The 16,785-nt window shown below is 49.3% G+C and overlaps 1 pseudogene; it reads right to left on the bottom strand.

The window, feature by feature from the left end:
• Positions 1–154: 154 nt before the first annotated feature.
• LOC121571405 overlaps positions 155–16,785 on the bottom strand; it is a 39,870-nt pseudogene continuing 23,239 nt past the window's right edge.

The following is a 16,785-nucleotide window of genomic DNA, read 5'->3' as shown; positions in this document are numbered from 1 at the left end:
GTGACACCCCCAAAAACGTGTAATTAATTTATATTTTACATAAAAAATTGCTACTGCTTTATAAACAGAATGAAAAAGGACACTAAAGTCTATAGCACAGGCAGGATTGCAAATGTTCATAAACGCGTGCAAAACAAACCGCTTTACAAACGTGGATCTTTGGTTGGGTCTTTTGCCCATTTATTAGCATCAAAGATAAAACATATTACAGTAAATACTTAGGACTACACATAGCTTACACACTCTGTTTACTATCTCACATGCTATGCTCTGTTTAGCAGCATTCTTGAGATCTTAATATAACAATACAAGCCATTTAGCAGACGCTTTTATCAAAAGCGACTTAGTCATGCGCGCGTACATTTTACGTACCGGTGTTCCCAGGACTCAAACCCACTATCCTGTCGTTGCAAGCGCCATGCACTACCAACTGAGCTACTTTCTGACAAAATAATCCATGTGGGTGCATGTATTTGAGGATCAGTCTCATAGTTATTGCAGAGTTATGCAACCCTTTGTGTCTATGTGTGCGTGCGGGCGGGCGTGCGTGCATGCGTGTGGACACAGAGAGGAGGGCATTTACCCAATTTACTCAATGAGATATGTGACATTATTAGTGTGACATGTAGGCCTAATGCAATACACTGTAGAAAGCAGATGGAAGCAGGCGGGTCTTTATATGAAATGCAAACACATTTTCCCTTCCAGGACGCAGTTGCACATGCAGGCAAGGGATTCAATCAGGGTAATGTACTCCTTCAAGTTCACAGCGCCGTCACCGTCCTGGTCCAGCATCATCATCAGGTCATCTCCTTCAGGACCACCCTTCTGCTCATGTCAATGTAATATAAGATCACAAGGAAGACGCAATACATTAGGATTTCAGTATTTTGTTGTCAATCGCACTGAATGGCTGACACTTCACACATGTCAAGAGAACGTGTGGGCAGGGAATTGGATCACAAGGAAGACAATACCTTAGGATATCAATACTTTGCTGTCATTAGTAGGCTACTAAATGAATGAGATTATAATCAGTCAATCTCAATTAAACTTTATTTCATGTACATTTTTTATTAAAATCAAAACACATAACAATAAAAAATAGCATTAGAATAGCATTTGCTAGCTCTTGAGGGACATAGACATAGATTAAGCCTAGTCCTGGACTTTAAAACTGGAATCCCTAATGGTGACTCTGCCACGACCGTTTGCGATATTACAACAAAAAAGTTACCGCACTGCCACGACCGTTTGCGATATTACAACAAAAAAGTTACCGCAAACAATTTATACTTTTCACTCGGATATCATTGCACGCGCGATAAAACAGCAGAATATGTACTGCGTTTCATTTTTACCACATTGCAAGACGCTCCTCACCAATGCCTTGTCAACAAAGAAAAAACAATAACAACAGCGGTGGGGCCGACCATGTCCTCACTGCGGATTCCATCTTTTTTAAAAGCATGTGCAATGGATAATCTTAATTGAAAGTGCTATTTAGTCCAGGACTATAGGCTTAATCTGTGTCCGGGAAACTGGCCCGAGGTGTTGCAATGACTCACCCCAGCGATGTTGGGCAGCTCTGCCTTGATGAGGTTGGTTAGCTCTCTCTCCACTGCCAGCGTGCTTGTGAAATGCCATGATGAGGGCTCCCAGGGCGGCTTCCAGGGGTGTGGGCTGTGCCATGGTGTCTGAGACTGATGGTGATCCTGGGGGTGGAAACTATTATAAGTAGGCTACTAGGCAAGCAGTTTACATGTAGAATGCCTTATGTTTTGCGTAGGAATACAGAGGACTAAGTCAGTAAGTAAGTAAGTAAAACTACATAATGTAAGTAGGAGCTTACCACATTCAGAATATACATGTTAAATTGATAAGTTTACTCAGACCGATGATATCACACAGGTAACTGACATTTGAACTCTTGTTTTGAATGCATAAACAGTAAATGAATGTTAATGTTGGAGACATTCTAAGTATTTTTCTGACAAAGTAGTGTAGGTAAAGAATTAAACAGTTATGAACAGTACACCTTTAGGGAAAAAATCATTAACAGAAGAATAATGTGCTTTTCTCAACAGTATTTTAAAAGTATTTATTTTATAAGTTCCTGCATTCTACCCTATTGATCAATGTAATGTTTTGCGCTTCAGTCTAATCAGCCGATTAAACAAGTAATAGCCACACTGTAAAAAATAAAATAAAAAATAAAATAAAAAACTTGTTTGTAGGTAGGGAAGACTGAGGATGGTTGTAACACTTTTTGCATTTTTGTTAATTTCTCAGAGATTGTTTGAGCTACTAAATTCAAAATTTGATACGAACAACTTACAAATTGGTATAGGTGTTATTTCTCTAAATCAAACGGACAAGGTTTTTACGTCTATTTTACGTCGTAGCGTCGCGGAGGGAGGGAGGACGTGGGCCGTTCTAGATCTATTTCACATCATAAGCGCTCGCTCGGTCCGCGCAAATACACTGCTCAAAAAAATTAAGGGAACACTCAAATAACACATCCTAGATCTGAATGAATGAAATAATCTTATTAAATACTTTTTTCTTTACATAGTTGAATGTGCTGACAACAAATCACACAAAAATTATCAATGGAAATCAAATGTATCAACCCATGGAGGTCTGGATTTGGAGTCACACTCAAAATTAAAGTGGAAAACCACACTACAGGCTGATCCAACTTTGATGTAATGTCCTTAAAACAAGTCAAAATTAGGCTCAGTAGTGTGTGTGGCCTCCACGTGCCTGTATGACCTCCCTACAACGCCTGGGCATGCTCCTGATGAGGTGGCAGATGGTCTCCTGAGGGATCTCCTCCCAGACCTGGACTAAAGCATCTGTGGTGGATGGAGCGAGACATGATGTCCCAGATGTGCTCAATTGGATTCAGGTCTGGGGAACGGGCGGGCCAGTCCATAGCATCAATGCCTTCCTCTTGCAGGAACTGCTGACACACTCCAGCCACATGAGGTCTAGCATTGTCTTGCATTAGGAGGAACCCAGGGCCAACCGCACCAGCATATGGTCTCACAAGGGGTCTGAGGATCTCATCTCGGTACCTAATGGCAGTCAGGCTACCTCTGGCGAGCACATGGATGGCTGTGCGGCCCCCCAAAGAAATGCCACCCCACACCATGACTGACCCACCGCCAAACCGGTCATGCTGGAGGATGTTGCAGGCAGCAGAACGTTCTCCACGGCGTCTCCAGACTCTGTCACGTCTGTCACATGTGCTCAGTGTGAACCTGCTTTCATCTGTGAAGAGCACAGGGCGCCAGTGGCGAATTTGCCAATCTTGGAGTTCTCTGGCAAATGCCAAACGTCCTGCACGGTGTTGGGCTGTAAGCACAACCCCCACCTGTGAACGTCAGCCCTCATACCACCCTCATGGAGTCTGTTTCTGACCGTTTGAGCAGACACATGCACATTTGTGGCCTGCTGGAGGTCATTTTGCAGGGCTCTGGCAGTGCTCCACCTATTCCTCCTTGCACAAAGGCGGAGGGAGCGGTCCTGCTGCTGGGTTGTTGCCCTCCTACGGCCTCCTCCACGTCTCCTGATGTACTGGCCTGTCTCCTGGTAGCGCCTCCATGCTCTGGCACAGCACAGACACAGACACAGCAAACCTTCTTGCCACAGCTCGCATTGATGTGCCATCCTGGATGAGCTGCACTACCTGAGCCACTTGTGTGGGTTGTAGACTCCGTCTCATGCTACCACTAGAGTGAAAGCACCGCCAGCATTCAAAAGTGACCAAAACATCAGCCAGGAAGCAAAGGAACTGAGAAGTGGTCTGTGGTCACCACCTGCAGAACCACTCCTTTATTGGGGGTGTCTTGCTAATTGCCTATAATTTCCACCTGTTGTCTATTCTATTTGCACAACATCATGTGAAATGTATTGTCAATCAGTGTTGCTTCCTAAGTGGACAGTTTGATTTCACAGAAGTGTGATTGACTTGGAGTTACATTGTGTTGTTTAAGTGTTCCCTTTATTTTTTTGAGCAGTGTATATTACCTCAGAATCAGTGACTACCTACTGATTCAGAAGACCGAAAATACAAAAAAGAGAAAACTCTTTCTTTGCCATATATTTGTCTTTATACAACAAAATATTGTTAAATAGGAAAAAATAATTGAAGCTGTTTTTAGATTTATTTTAGATTGACATCGCTACCTACTTATTTACAGTGCATTCAGAAAGTATTCAGACCCCTTGCGAGGGGGGGGGGGGGCGACACTATTTGGCATGACAGGCCTATAATATGCATACCAAGCACTGCACCCATTCCTCCTAAGGCTTGTTACAACTAACCCTGACCCTTGCATTGTTAACTTACATCAAATATATCTACACACACTGGTTATAAATCTGATAAAAGTTTGGTGAATCTAACTACAAAGCCGGTGATGCCATCACAAAAACTGATTTGGTAAAAAAAAAAGAACGTATTTCTTACCTCAAAATCAGATTCTTGTCAATAAAATTTGCTGTATATCACAAGGCCTTGCTTCTTCACATGAGGGTTGACAACTAAACTAAGCATGTGCACAGCCAGTCACATAATTCTAGCTTGTTCCTCATTGGAGATATTGAGTGTTACAACTATCCCATGTTACAACCATCCCTGGTCTCCCCTAAATTACTGGCAGCCAGGTAGTTACCAAAAAAACAACAGGATTCCCCCCAAAAAATTTTGAGTGCAGGCAGGCTACTCTACAATCCACTGGTACTCACAAGCAATTTGTCCAAATAGCCTATTACAAGGCAAATTGCTGTGCAATGCGATGTCTGGCTGTTACCGTCTTGGTTTCCAGAACAGCGCATTTCTTACCTTCACCTGGAATCTAGCCGCCATGATAGGAAGGTTTCTTCCATGGTAATCGGAGCGATGCTCCCGGAGAGGATAGAAACTGAAGTGGGGGGTATTTCTGCCCCGCCACAAGGAGGGGTGAAGGGAAGATTTGTCCGCATGCATCATCATTAGCCTATAAAATGTCATAGGCTATAACTACAACGGAAAAACAACAAAACATGTAAACACAGACAAATCACACACTGACACGATCACAGACACAGGCTACTCACGAACCAGAGCGTCCATCATTGAAGTGAGCGTTCAATGCGACTGTGCCTCCTTCGATGAATTACACATGATACTCCTACCGTTATCATAACAATAACAACAGGTGCCATGAAGGCAAATATTGCAAAATAGATATTCATAACTCCTGGATGATCAGTTTATTTAGATATGGTAGGCCTTGCCCTAATATGGCATATGTTTTGCGCAATAAGATTGGAACTGGACGCACGCACGTAAGGCTATAGCCTACATTGTACAACGCAATAGAAAAATAAATCAAAATGGAAGAGAGAAATTAAATTTGTAACGACATTAAATTTAGGGCTAAACGATCATCCGATCATGAAAATGCACACACGGTTCCAAGTGCTTGCCAGATTATGCGCTTGATAGTCTACTCCCCGCCCAGACTTCTCCCACCCTCCTTTACCGAGTCGCATCAGCCTTGGACATTGTCCCACGATTCAGGGATTTCGGTCTCTGCTGTAACGCTGTAATATAACGGGGCGGGGGTAAGAAGTACTACAGTAGTCGGAGCATGTGTAGCCTTATAAAACCTGTTAAAGTGGCCTCAGTTAAATTAATATTGTAACGACCCTGTATTGTGTTCTGTGTTCATGGATGTGTTATCGTTCTCATGGGTACTAGCAGGGGTTAAATATGCCAGGACAGATGGAAAGGTTGGGGGGTATGATGGGTAATCCCGCGGGATTTTGGGAATGATTAAATAGGGGTTACGGTCTCATCTCTCTCTTCTGTTCGGGACCCTTGATTTGACATGTTCTATTTGTGTATGTTTGAGGTTTAGCGGCGTGGGTTGTGGCCTGAACAATAGCCCATTTAGGAATAAACCTGTGTTCTGCCTGTACACCTGGTGCCCGTCTCTCTTTTACTTTATGACCCAGCTGGGTCATTACATTGGTGTCAGAAGTGCTTTCGAACGACGGGGATAGATCGAGATTAGGCGAGTTAGCTGTTTCAGTATAGGCCGTGGTTAGCTTTAGCGTGACTCGCATCTACGGTCAGGATGATCGGGGCGAGGCGGAAAGTTAAGGAAGAGTCGGACAAAGTGGCCGTTGTGGGCTCGGGTGTACCCGGTCGGGAGGGTCAGGCGATGACGGCTGTAGAAGAGCTGGAGAGCCACATGGCGGGAGTTAAATTGTCAGTCAGCAAGATGGCAGAACGGGCGGGTTTTCCTTCAAACCGCTCGACCAGAACAGACGTCACGGCGACGGAGATATCGACGTCACCGCGTGCGGAAATGGCTGGACCTCCTTATGTAAACAGAGATGGCAGCGCCCTATTGCCATTAGCCACGGTAGCGGCTAAACTCCCAAAGTTCAATGGACAAGGTAAATGGGAAGTTTTTTTCACTCAATTCGAGTTGTTGGCTAGAGCCGGGAGGTGGTCTGACGAGACGAAAGGGTTACAGCTTGCCCTGAGCCTGTCAGGAGGAGGCGTCGGAATGCCTGCTAACGCTAGCCCCGGACGAGAGGGGCGACTACGGTGCGCTAGTGGAGGCATTGGGGGGGCCGTTTGGCAGCGATGCACAGCCCAACATGCTGCGGATTGAACTGAATAACAAAAAAGAGACTTCAGGGGGAATCATTAAAGGCGTTGGCAAGTGATATTCTGAGCCTGACCAGGCGGGCTTATGCAAATATGTCGATTGGGGTGCAAGACGAGCTGGCACGGGACAGTTTCATTAGAGCGCTCTCCCCCACCGAACTGGGTAAGCATGTGCAGATGTCGGACCCAGCATCTCTGCGGGCTGCAGTGGAGATAGCCAGGAAGAGGGAGCTGATCTGGGGTGAGGGAGTGAGAGTGGAGGTTGCCAGTCAACCAGAGGTGAGAGCAGCGGCGGCCGGGGTGCTGGGGGTCACCAAACCAGAGTGGGTCGACGAGTTGGGAGGGTTAGTCAAGACCGCTTCGCTTGTCATTGAGAAGGGCTCCAGACAACATCGCAGTGTCAGCTCAACTTCCATTGTCTGCTGGGGTTGTGGCCAGACTGGCCACATTCAGCGGGAGTGTGGCAGATTCTCCAGTCAACAGGGAAACGACAGCGGGTTCTCGCGCAGGGGGCAGCGCGGGCCCATTCCTCCGCCCCGAACCCACAGTAAGCAGAAGATGTACCCAGCAGTGCAGGCAAGAGGGTGGGGGACCTGCTTCCCCAGGGTGTAGCGGCCACCGTGTTTCCTAGTCCGGTAGTTGTGGTGGGACGTACCACCATTGGGGACTTCTGCAATGTCATCGTCAAGGTAGAGGGGGTGGAATGTTTGGCCCTGGTCGACACGGGCTCTACAGTAACCCTGGTGAGACCAGACATACTACCTGTTGGGGTGCGGGTGGAGCCGACCTTTGTCCAGCTACGGACTGTCACGGGGGAGCTAGCCCCCATGTTAGGGAAGTGTCGGGTGTCTGTGACTGTGGGGGGGAGAACTGTGGGGTGTCCGGTGTGGGTAGCAGCGGTACAGGACCCCTGTATACTGGGAATGGACTTTTTGAAAAACTGTGGGGCTCAGTTGGACTTAGCTTCGGGCACTTTGAGGCTGTCGGGGGGGCCCACAGTGGGAATGTCGCCTACGGGAGGGCCAGCAGGGGGCAGGGCTGTCCCTCCGTCTTCCTCCAAGCTTGCCGAAACTCCACTGGTCGTCCCGGCTGCTCCCTTGGTCGTTGTTCCATCCCAGCAGCTGTCTCCAGCGGCACCGACCTTCACTCCCCATAATGGTGCAAGCACAGGCATCCCAGTAGCCCAAAACACACTGGCTTCTTCACCCCATCAGCCCGACAGGGGGAAGGAGGAAGTTATCGACGCCGTTGAGGCTGTGTGGCTGAAAAACTGTCAAGGTCTGGACGAGGGACAACAGAGACAATTAAAGCAGCTGCTGTTTGACTTTAAAGATAGCTTCGCTTGGGGGAAGATGAGGTAGGGCAAACGCACCTGGTTCAGCACGACATCGACACTGGGGACAACCAACCCATTAAAATTCGGCCCCGTCGCATTCCCCTTGCCAAGAGGGAAGCAGCAGCCACAGCTATTGCTGACATGTTGCGGGCTGATTTCATTGAGCCATCAGATAGCCCGTGGTCCGCGCCGGTCGTCATGGTGCCTAAGAAAGGGGGTAAACTTAGGTTTTGTGCGGACTACAGGGGCCTAAATTCTGTCACCATTAAAGACTCTTACCCCATACCGAGGATCGATGAGTCGCTAGACCACGTCAGAGGGTCCTCGTGGTTCTCTTCCCTTGATCTGCGCAGCGGCTACTGGCAGGTGCCCCTCTCGCCTGGGGCACGTGAAAAACGGCCTTCTCCACGGATAGGGGCCATTGGCAGTTCAAGGTGCTGTGCTTCGGGCTTTGTAATGCTCCTGCCACCTTTGAGAGGCTCATGGACAGAGTGCTGGCGGGGGTTCCGAGAGACGAGTGTGTCGTGTACCTAGACGACATATTGGTACATGGCACGTCGTTTGAGGGGGCACTGGGGGCACTTAGGCGAGTGCTGAAGAGGATCTCGGGGGCGGGGCTAAAATTACACCCGGAAAAGTGCCATTTCATGCAAAGGGAGTTGGCGTTCCTGGGTCATCAGCTGGGTGGTGAGGGTATCAGCACGTTGCCAGACAAAGTGGAGGCTGTGAGGGGGTGGCCAATTCCAAAGGAAAAAAGGAGGTTAAGAGCTTCCTGGGTCTGGCATCCTACTATCGTAGGTTTGTGAAAGGGGTTTGCGGGGATAGCAGCTCCTTTGAACCACCTTCTCAAGAAGGACACTGTCTTTCAGTGGACCGAAGAGCACCAGCGGGCGTTTGAGGCCCTCAAACGTGCCCTGGTGGAGGCCCCTGTCCTGTCCTCACCAGACCCAAACCGTCCGTTTATTCTGGACACCGATGCAAGCAATGAGGGCTTGGGGGCCGTGCTGGCTCAGCGTGGTTCTGACGGGGAGCACGTAGTAGCTTATTACAGCAGAACTTTTGATAAGGCTGAAAAACGCTACTGCGTGACAAGGAGGGAGCTTTTGGCTGTCGTGGCAGCAGTACGCCATTTCAAGTACTACCTGGGGGCCTGCCGTTTGTGGTGCGGACGGATCACTCCGCCCTGCAGTGGCTTCTCTCCTTCAAGGAGCCAGAGGGTCAGATCGCCCGCTGGTTGGAGGAGCTGCAACCCTACGACTTCCAGGTGGAGCACAGGGCCGGCCTTCGCCACAGCAATGCAGACGCCTTGTCCCGCCGCCCGTGTGCTGAGGACGGCTGTGGGTACTGCGCCAAACGGGTGGAGCGAGAGAGGGAACTGTGCATGGAGGAGGGAGTCACCGCCACGGTGAGTCAGCTGAGGGTGACAGAGTGCCGGGAGCTTGAGGCTGTGGACGTCGGGGAGTGGAGGCGTCGCCAGGAGGAGGACGCAGAGCTGCGTCCTGTGCTGGGGTGGGTGGAAGAGAGAAGACGACCGCCATGGGGGGAAGTAGCCCCTCTATCACCAGTCACCAAAGGACTCTGGGCTAAATTCTCAGTCCTTAGAGTGGCTGAGGGAGTGCTCCAGAGAGGGGGTGGAAAAAGCCAGCTACTGGAGAAATGACGTGGCAGGTAGTGGTTCCCAAAAGGCTGCAAGGGAGCGTGTTACAGCAGCTTCACGGTGGAGTAGGCGCAGGGCATTTTGGGGTCTCCAAAACGTTAAAGCGCGTACGTAAAGGCTTCTATTGGGCCAGGCACAGGAGGGATGTGGAGGACTTTTGCAGGCAGTGCGATGAGTGTGCTGCTAAGAAAGGACCTCCAGGTCAGTCACACGCCCTCCTACAACAATTCCCAGTAGGGGAGCCCATGGAGAGACTGGGGGTAGACATAGTTGGACCGTTTCCAATCACAGACAGCGGTAACAGGTGGATTCTAACTGCTATGGACTACTTCACCAAGTGGCCAGAGGCTTACGCTCTCCCAGACCAGGAGGCAGAAACAGTAGCTGATGCATTGGTAGGGGGAATAATCAGTCGGTTCGGGGTGCCACAGTCTATACACAGCGACCAGGGGGAGAAACTTTGAGTCACGGGTGTTCTCAGAGTTGTGTAGACGGTTAGGCGCGGAGAAGACGCGCACTACTCCGCTTCATCCCCAGAGTGATGGGCTGGTGGAAAGATTTAACAGAACATTAGCACAACAGCTGGCTATCGTTACCTCAAAACACCAGAGAGATTGGGACACCCACTTACCGTTTATTCTCATGGCATGTAGGTCGGCTGTTCAGGAATCGACTGCGTGCTCCCCAGCGCTACTAATGTTAGGTCGTGAGTTGCGCACCCCAGCCGAACTGACGTTTGGCCACCCTCCTGATAACGACGACGGGGGTTTTGCCTGGCCCGAACTATGTTCGTCGACTGCAGAACCGGTTAGAGGCGGCTCACACCTTCGCAAGAGAGCAACTCGAGAACGCAGGAATGCGCCAAAAGCGCCACTATGACTCACGCGCTAGGGGGAGGCACTTTGGAGCGGGAGAACGCGTGTGGCTTCACAACCCCACGCGCAAGAAGGGCGGTGCCCAAAGCTGGACAGTGCCTGGGTGGGGCCGTGCCTGGTGATAGAGAGAGTGGGGGGAGGTGACGTACCGGGTGGAGGTTCCCCCACGGGGCAGGAAGGTGGTGGTCCACCGGGACCGATTGGCGCCCTACAGAGGGAGGAAAACGGTAGGGAATGGAAGTGAGGACTCTGATGTGAGCACACGGGGACAGTCTAGCGAGGAGACTCTAATGCAAGCTGAGCCTGGGACGGGGGCTGCCTCTTCGGGGTGCTGGAAATGACATTGGGGCAGATGAGTGTTCTGGGGGTCCACCAGTGAGAGTCAAGGGAAGGCACAAGAGACTGATGCGACCTCCGGGTCGTTTTTAAGGATTTTGTTTTGTAACCCTAGGGGGCTAGGGTTTAGAAATGAGGGGGCTATGTAACGACCCTGTATTGTGTTCTGTGTTCATGGATGTGTTATCGTTCTCATGGGTACTAGCAGGGGTTAAATATGCCAGGACAGATGGAAAGGTTGGGGGGGTATGATGGGTAATCCCGCGGGATTTTGGGAATGATTAAATAGGGGTTACGGTCTCATCTCTCTCTTCTGTTCGGGACCCTTGATTTGACATGTTCTATTTGTGTATGTTTGAGGTTTAGCGGCGTGGGTTGTGGCCTGAACAATAGCCCATTTAGGAATAAACCTGTGTTCTGCCTGTACACCTGGTGCCCGTCTCTCTTTTACTTTATGACCCAGCTGGGTCATTACAATATTTTACATAAGAAATTCAGCGGCGATTTGAGCATGTAAATATTGGTGGGGGGATGCATGCCAGCGAAGCCACAACATGACAGAACACTAAACAATACATTAATTGCACTATAACGGTAACATACCATGCCCATAAACTGTTAGGGCCTACATAAAGCTGTTAGGGCCTCCATAAAGCTGTCCCAACAGCAGAGTCCCAACATCTTACCGTTGCTACACCTGGCTATGTAGCCTTGTCTGGCAGCGAATTTACTGCCTTTAAAAAAAACATAGCTGATATGGCTGACCTGCTTAAATAAATGTGGTTTCTACTGACAATTGAGATGTACAAACTATGGCATAAGGGGACAAGCGGATAAGAGGCAATCCGTAATTTTGATTAAGACCTAAACTGGGATATGCTTAACACCCCGGCCGTCCTACAATCTAAACTAGATGCCCTCAATCTCACACAAAATATCAAGGAACCTACCAGGTACAACCCTAAATCCGTAAACATGGGCACCCTCATAGATATCATCCTGACTAATTTACCCTCTAAATACACCCCCGCTGTCTTCAACCAGAAACTCAGCGATCACTGCCTCATTGCCTGCGTCCGTAATGGGTCTGCGAACAGATATAGCCCCTGGTTCTCCTCAGACTTGACTGCCCTTGACCAGCACAAAAACATCCTGTGGCGTACTGCATTAGCATCGAACAGCCCCCACGATATGCAACTTTTCAGGGATGTCAGGAACCAATATACACAATCAGTTAGGAAAGCAAAGGCTAGCTTTTTCAAACAGAAATTTGCATCCTGTAGCACTAACTCCAAAAAAGTTTTTGGACAATGTAAAGTCCATGGAGAATAAAAGCACCTCCTCCCAGCTACCCACTGCACTGAGGCTAGGAAACACTGTCACCACCGATAAATCTACGATAATCGAGAATTTCAATAAGCATTTTGCTACGGCTGGCCATACTTTCCACCTGGCTACCCCTACCCCGGCCGCCAGCTCTGCACCCTCCGCTGCAACCTGCCCATGCCCCCCCGCTTCTCCTTCACCCAAATTCAGATAGCTGATGTCCTGAAAGAGCTGCAACATCTGGACCCCTACAAATCAACTGGGCTAGGACAATCTGGACCCTTTCTTTCTAAAATTAGCAGCCGAAATTGTTGCAACCCCTATTACTAGCCTGCTCAACCTCTCTTTCGTATCGTCTGAGATCCCCAGAGATTGGAAAGCTGCCGCAGTCATCCCCCTCTTCAAAGGGGGTGACACTCTAGATCCAAACTGTTACAGACCTATATCCATCCTACCCTGCCTTTTGAAATTATTTGAAGGCCAAGTTAACAAACAGATCACCGACCACTTCGAATCCCACCGAACCTTCTCCGCTATGCAATCTGGTTTTCGAGCTGGTCATGGGTGCACCTCAGCCACGCTCAAGGTCCTAAACAATATAATAACCGCGATTGATAAAAGACAGTACTGTGCAGCCGTCTTCATCGACCTAGCCAAGGCCTTTGACTCTGTAAACCACCGCATTCTTATTGGCAGACTAAATAGCCTTGGTTTCTCAACTGACTGCCTCGCCTGGTTCACCAACAATTTTTCAGATAGAGTTCAATGTGTCAAATCGGAGGGCCTGTTGTCTGGACCTCTGGCAGTCTCTATGGGGGTGCCACAGGGTTCAATTCTCGGGCCGACTCTATTCTCTGTGTATATCAATTATGTCGCTCTTGCTGCTGGTGACTCTCAGATCCACCTCTACGCAGACGACACCATTTTGTATACATCTGGCCCTTCATTGGACAATGCCATACAACACTCCTTCCGTGGCCTCCAACTGCTCTTAAACGCTAGTAAAACTAAATGCATGCTCTTCAATCGAACGATGCTTGCACCCGCTCGCCCGACTAGAATCACTACTCTCGGCTGGTCTGACTTAGAATATGTGGACAACTACAAATACCTAGGTGTCTGGTTAGACCGTAAACTCTCCTTCCAGACTCACATTAAGCATCTCCAATCCAAAGTTAAATCTAGAATCGGCTTCCTGTTTCGCAACAAAGCCTCCTTCACTCATGCTGCTAAACATGCCCTTGTAAAACTGACTATCCTACCGATCCTTGACTTCGGCGATGTCATTTACAAAATAGCTTCCAACACTCAACTCAGCGAATTGGATGTAGTCTATCACAGTGCCATCTGTTTTGTCACCAAAGCCCCATATACTACCCACCATTGTGACCTGTACGCTCTCGTTGGCTGGCCCTCACTACATATTCGTCGCCAAACCCACTGGCTCCAGGTCATCTGTAAATCACTTCTAGGCAAATCCCTGCCTTATCTTAGCTCATTGGTCACCATAGCAACACCCACCCGTAGTATGCGCTCCAGCAGGTATATCTCACTGGTCATCCCCAAAGCCAACACCTCCTTTGGCCGCCATTCCTTCCAGTTCTCTGCTGAAAATGACTGGAACGAACTACAAAAATCTCTGAAGCTGGAGACACATCTCCCTCATTAACTTTAAGCAGCAGTTGTCAGAGCAGCTTACCGATCACTGTAACTGTACACAGCCCATCTGTAATTAGCCCACCCAACTACCTCATCCCCATATTGTTATTTACATTGTTATTTATTTTGCTCATTTGCAGCCCAGTATCTCTATTTGCACATCATCTTCTGCACATCTATCACTTCAGTGTTAATACTAAATTGTAATTATTTTGCACTATGGCCTATTTATTGCCTTACCTCCATAACTTACTACATTTGCACACACTGTATATAGATTCTCTATTTTCTATTGTGTTATTGACTGTACGTTTTTGTGTATTCCATATGTAACTCTGTGTTGTTGTTGTTTTTATCGCACTGCTTTGCTTTATCTTGGCCAGGTCGCATTTGTAAATGAGAACTTGTTCTCAACTGGTTTACCTGGTTAAATAAAGGTGAAATAAAAAATAAAAAATGAGCGAGCTAGGACGGGCCTAGTCAATATAACTATTTGTTCAGCACTTTTGAAATGTACAGAGTCAGAATTCAGAACATGGGCCGTTCTTACAGTGTTCTCCCTGTACACCAAGTCAGAACCGTAGAATAAATAAGGGGGGCATATAAGTAGACAATGAAAGCTCTTACAATATTTGATGAAATACATTTCTCTAAAACAGGTTATAGGCTATATGTGCCCCACCAAGTCAGAACAGTAGGCGAAATTAAGAGGGAAAAATAGACCCAATTATTAGGGTGAGGCACATGGGCTACTAACAGCTTACTACACAACATACATTTAGTATTACTTTCTTAGCTACAGTATACATATCTCCCTGGCATATTACATCATTTATGCAGCAGCATACAGTACATTTTTGGACTCACCTTGTTGTGCTGTGCTCACTTGAACAGGAAGGTAGCGATGCGGTCCTTCGTAGGCACATTTTGTCATCAGACTTTGTCATCGAAGTCTGCCATTCACTGGATTTATGTAAGGGTTGGTGTGAGGTGTGACCCGGTGCGGTGCAGGATAGGCAGTAGGCAGTGATGGTGAAACAAGGATCTTTACTGGTGATCCCAAAACCTGGATACAAAATAATGGATTTGTCACGAAAAAATAAAGGAGGAGCAAATTGGTCTCCAAAAACAGGCTGACAGCAAACATACAAAATACTAACTATGACTGAAAACAACGAAACAGGAAGAACACTTCTCAAGTACCTGTACATATGTCTCACGATCAGACACTGATTAGTACTGTTTGGCATCGAGAACTAGCAGAGAATACAGAGCAAGGGAACACAGGGAAGTGAGGGCAAAAATACACAGGTGAACAGGTAGACACAGGTGACACCAATAAGATAATGATTAGTCCAGACTGTGAGTGAGGAGGTGCCTAAGGTTGTCGGAGGATGACACCTAGTGGGTCGCTCCAGAACTGCGACCCCCTCCTGTAACAGTGCCCCCCGCCGGCAGTTCAGGATCTGGTCCACAGTAAAAGCCGGCTGCCTTCCGAGGAGGCGCAGCGGGGGAACAGGACGAGGAGGGGGAACCAGGGGACAGGTGGCGACGGGCTTGAGGAGGGACACATGGAACGGGGGATGCACCTGCATGGTGGGGGGAAATTGCAGGCGGTAGGCCACTGGGTTGACTCGCCGGATACTCTGAAAAGCCCGACGAACCAGGGGGACAGCTTCCTGGACTCCCCGCGGAGGGGAAGATCCCGCTTGGAGAGCAACACCCTCTGTCCCGGGCGAAAAACCGGGGCCGGGCAACGCCTGCGGTTGGCCTGATGTTGAAACCTTACAGAGGCCCGCTTAAGCACCGCCCATACCTGCCTCCAGGTGCGGTGACAGCGACTGATGTGGGCCTGGTCCGACGAGACCGACGCCTCCTCCTCTTGCTCGGGGAATAGGGGCGCTTGGGGATAGGCAGGGGTCAGAGCAGCCCTGCCGCGGGCTGACGTGAGCTCAACGTGCGCACGCACACCGGGCAAGCAGCCACGAAGGCGCGCATATCCCCATCAGCTGATGGCCACCAGAACCTCCTACGCAGGAACTCCAACGTCCTGGCACCCCCTGGATTGCTGGTGAGGTAGGACGTGTGCGCCCACTGAAGCAGTCACGAGAGCGCAGCCTTGGGTACGTACATCCTGCCCGATGGACCTCCGTCCGGATCGGGCTCCCGCCATAGAGCTGCTCTGACCAGCCTATCGATTCCCCACGAAACTGGGGCAGCAATCAGGGCACTGGGGACCATGGGGTCGTCCTTCTCCACCAGGTACACAGGGTATGAGATCGTGAACCGGAACCTGGTGAAGAACAACGCCCACCTGGCCTGGCGAGAGTTGAGCCTCTTGGCCCCCTGAATGTAGGCTAAGTTCTTATGGTCAGTCCATAAGACGAATGGATGGGCGGCCCACTCTAGCCAATGCCTCCACTCCCCCAGGGCGAGTTTGACCACTAGCAGCTCTCGGTTCCCCACATCATAATTCCGCTCCGCCGGGGACAGCCGACGGGAGAAAACCGCAAAGGGGTGAGTCTTACCGTCCGTGAGGAATCGCTGGGACAGGATTGCTCCCAACGCAACATCTGAAGCATCCACCTCCACAATGAACGGCAGGGACGGATCAGGATGCCCGAGGACCGGGGCCGATGTAAAGCGCCGCTTAAGTGCATCAAATGTGTTCCCCGCTTCCGGGGTCCAGGCGAAGGGGCTCACGCTCGTTTGGGTGTGGGCTGTCAGGGGAGCAGCTAGTGGGCTAAAATTGCAAATAAATCGCCTATAAAAATTAGCGAACCCTAAAAACCATTGTAGTTGCTTGAGGGATGAGGGATGGGGCCAATCCAGTACCGTGCTGACCTTGGCTGGGTCCATCCGTAGGTCCCCCTGGGTGACGATGAACCCCAGGAAGGAGACTGTCTCTGTGTGGAACATGCAC

Source organism: Coregonus clupeaformis, chromosome 8 (assembly GCF_020615455.1).
Source record: "Coregonus clupeaformis isolate EN_2021a chromosome 8, ASM2061545v1, whole genome shotgun sequence".
NCBI classification, from domain to species: Eukaryota; Metazoa; Chordata; class Actinopteri; order Salmoniformes; family Salmonidae; genus Coregonus; species Coregonus clupeaformis.
Note: the sequence above shows the minus strand (reverse complement) of the source record. Positions and strands in the feature narration are given on the sequence as shown.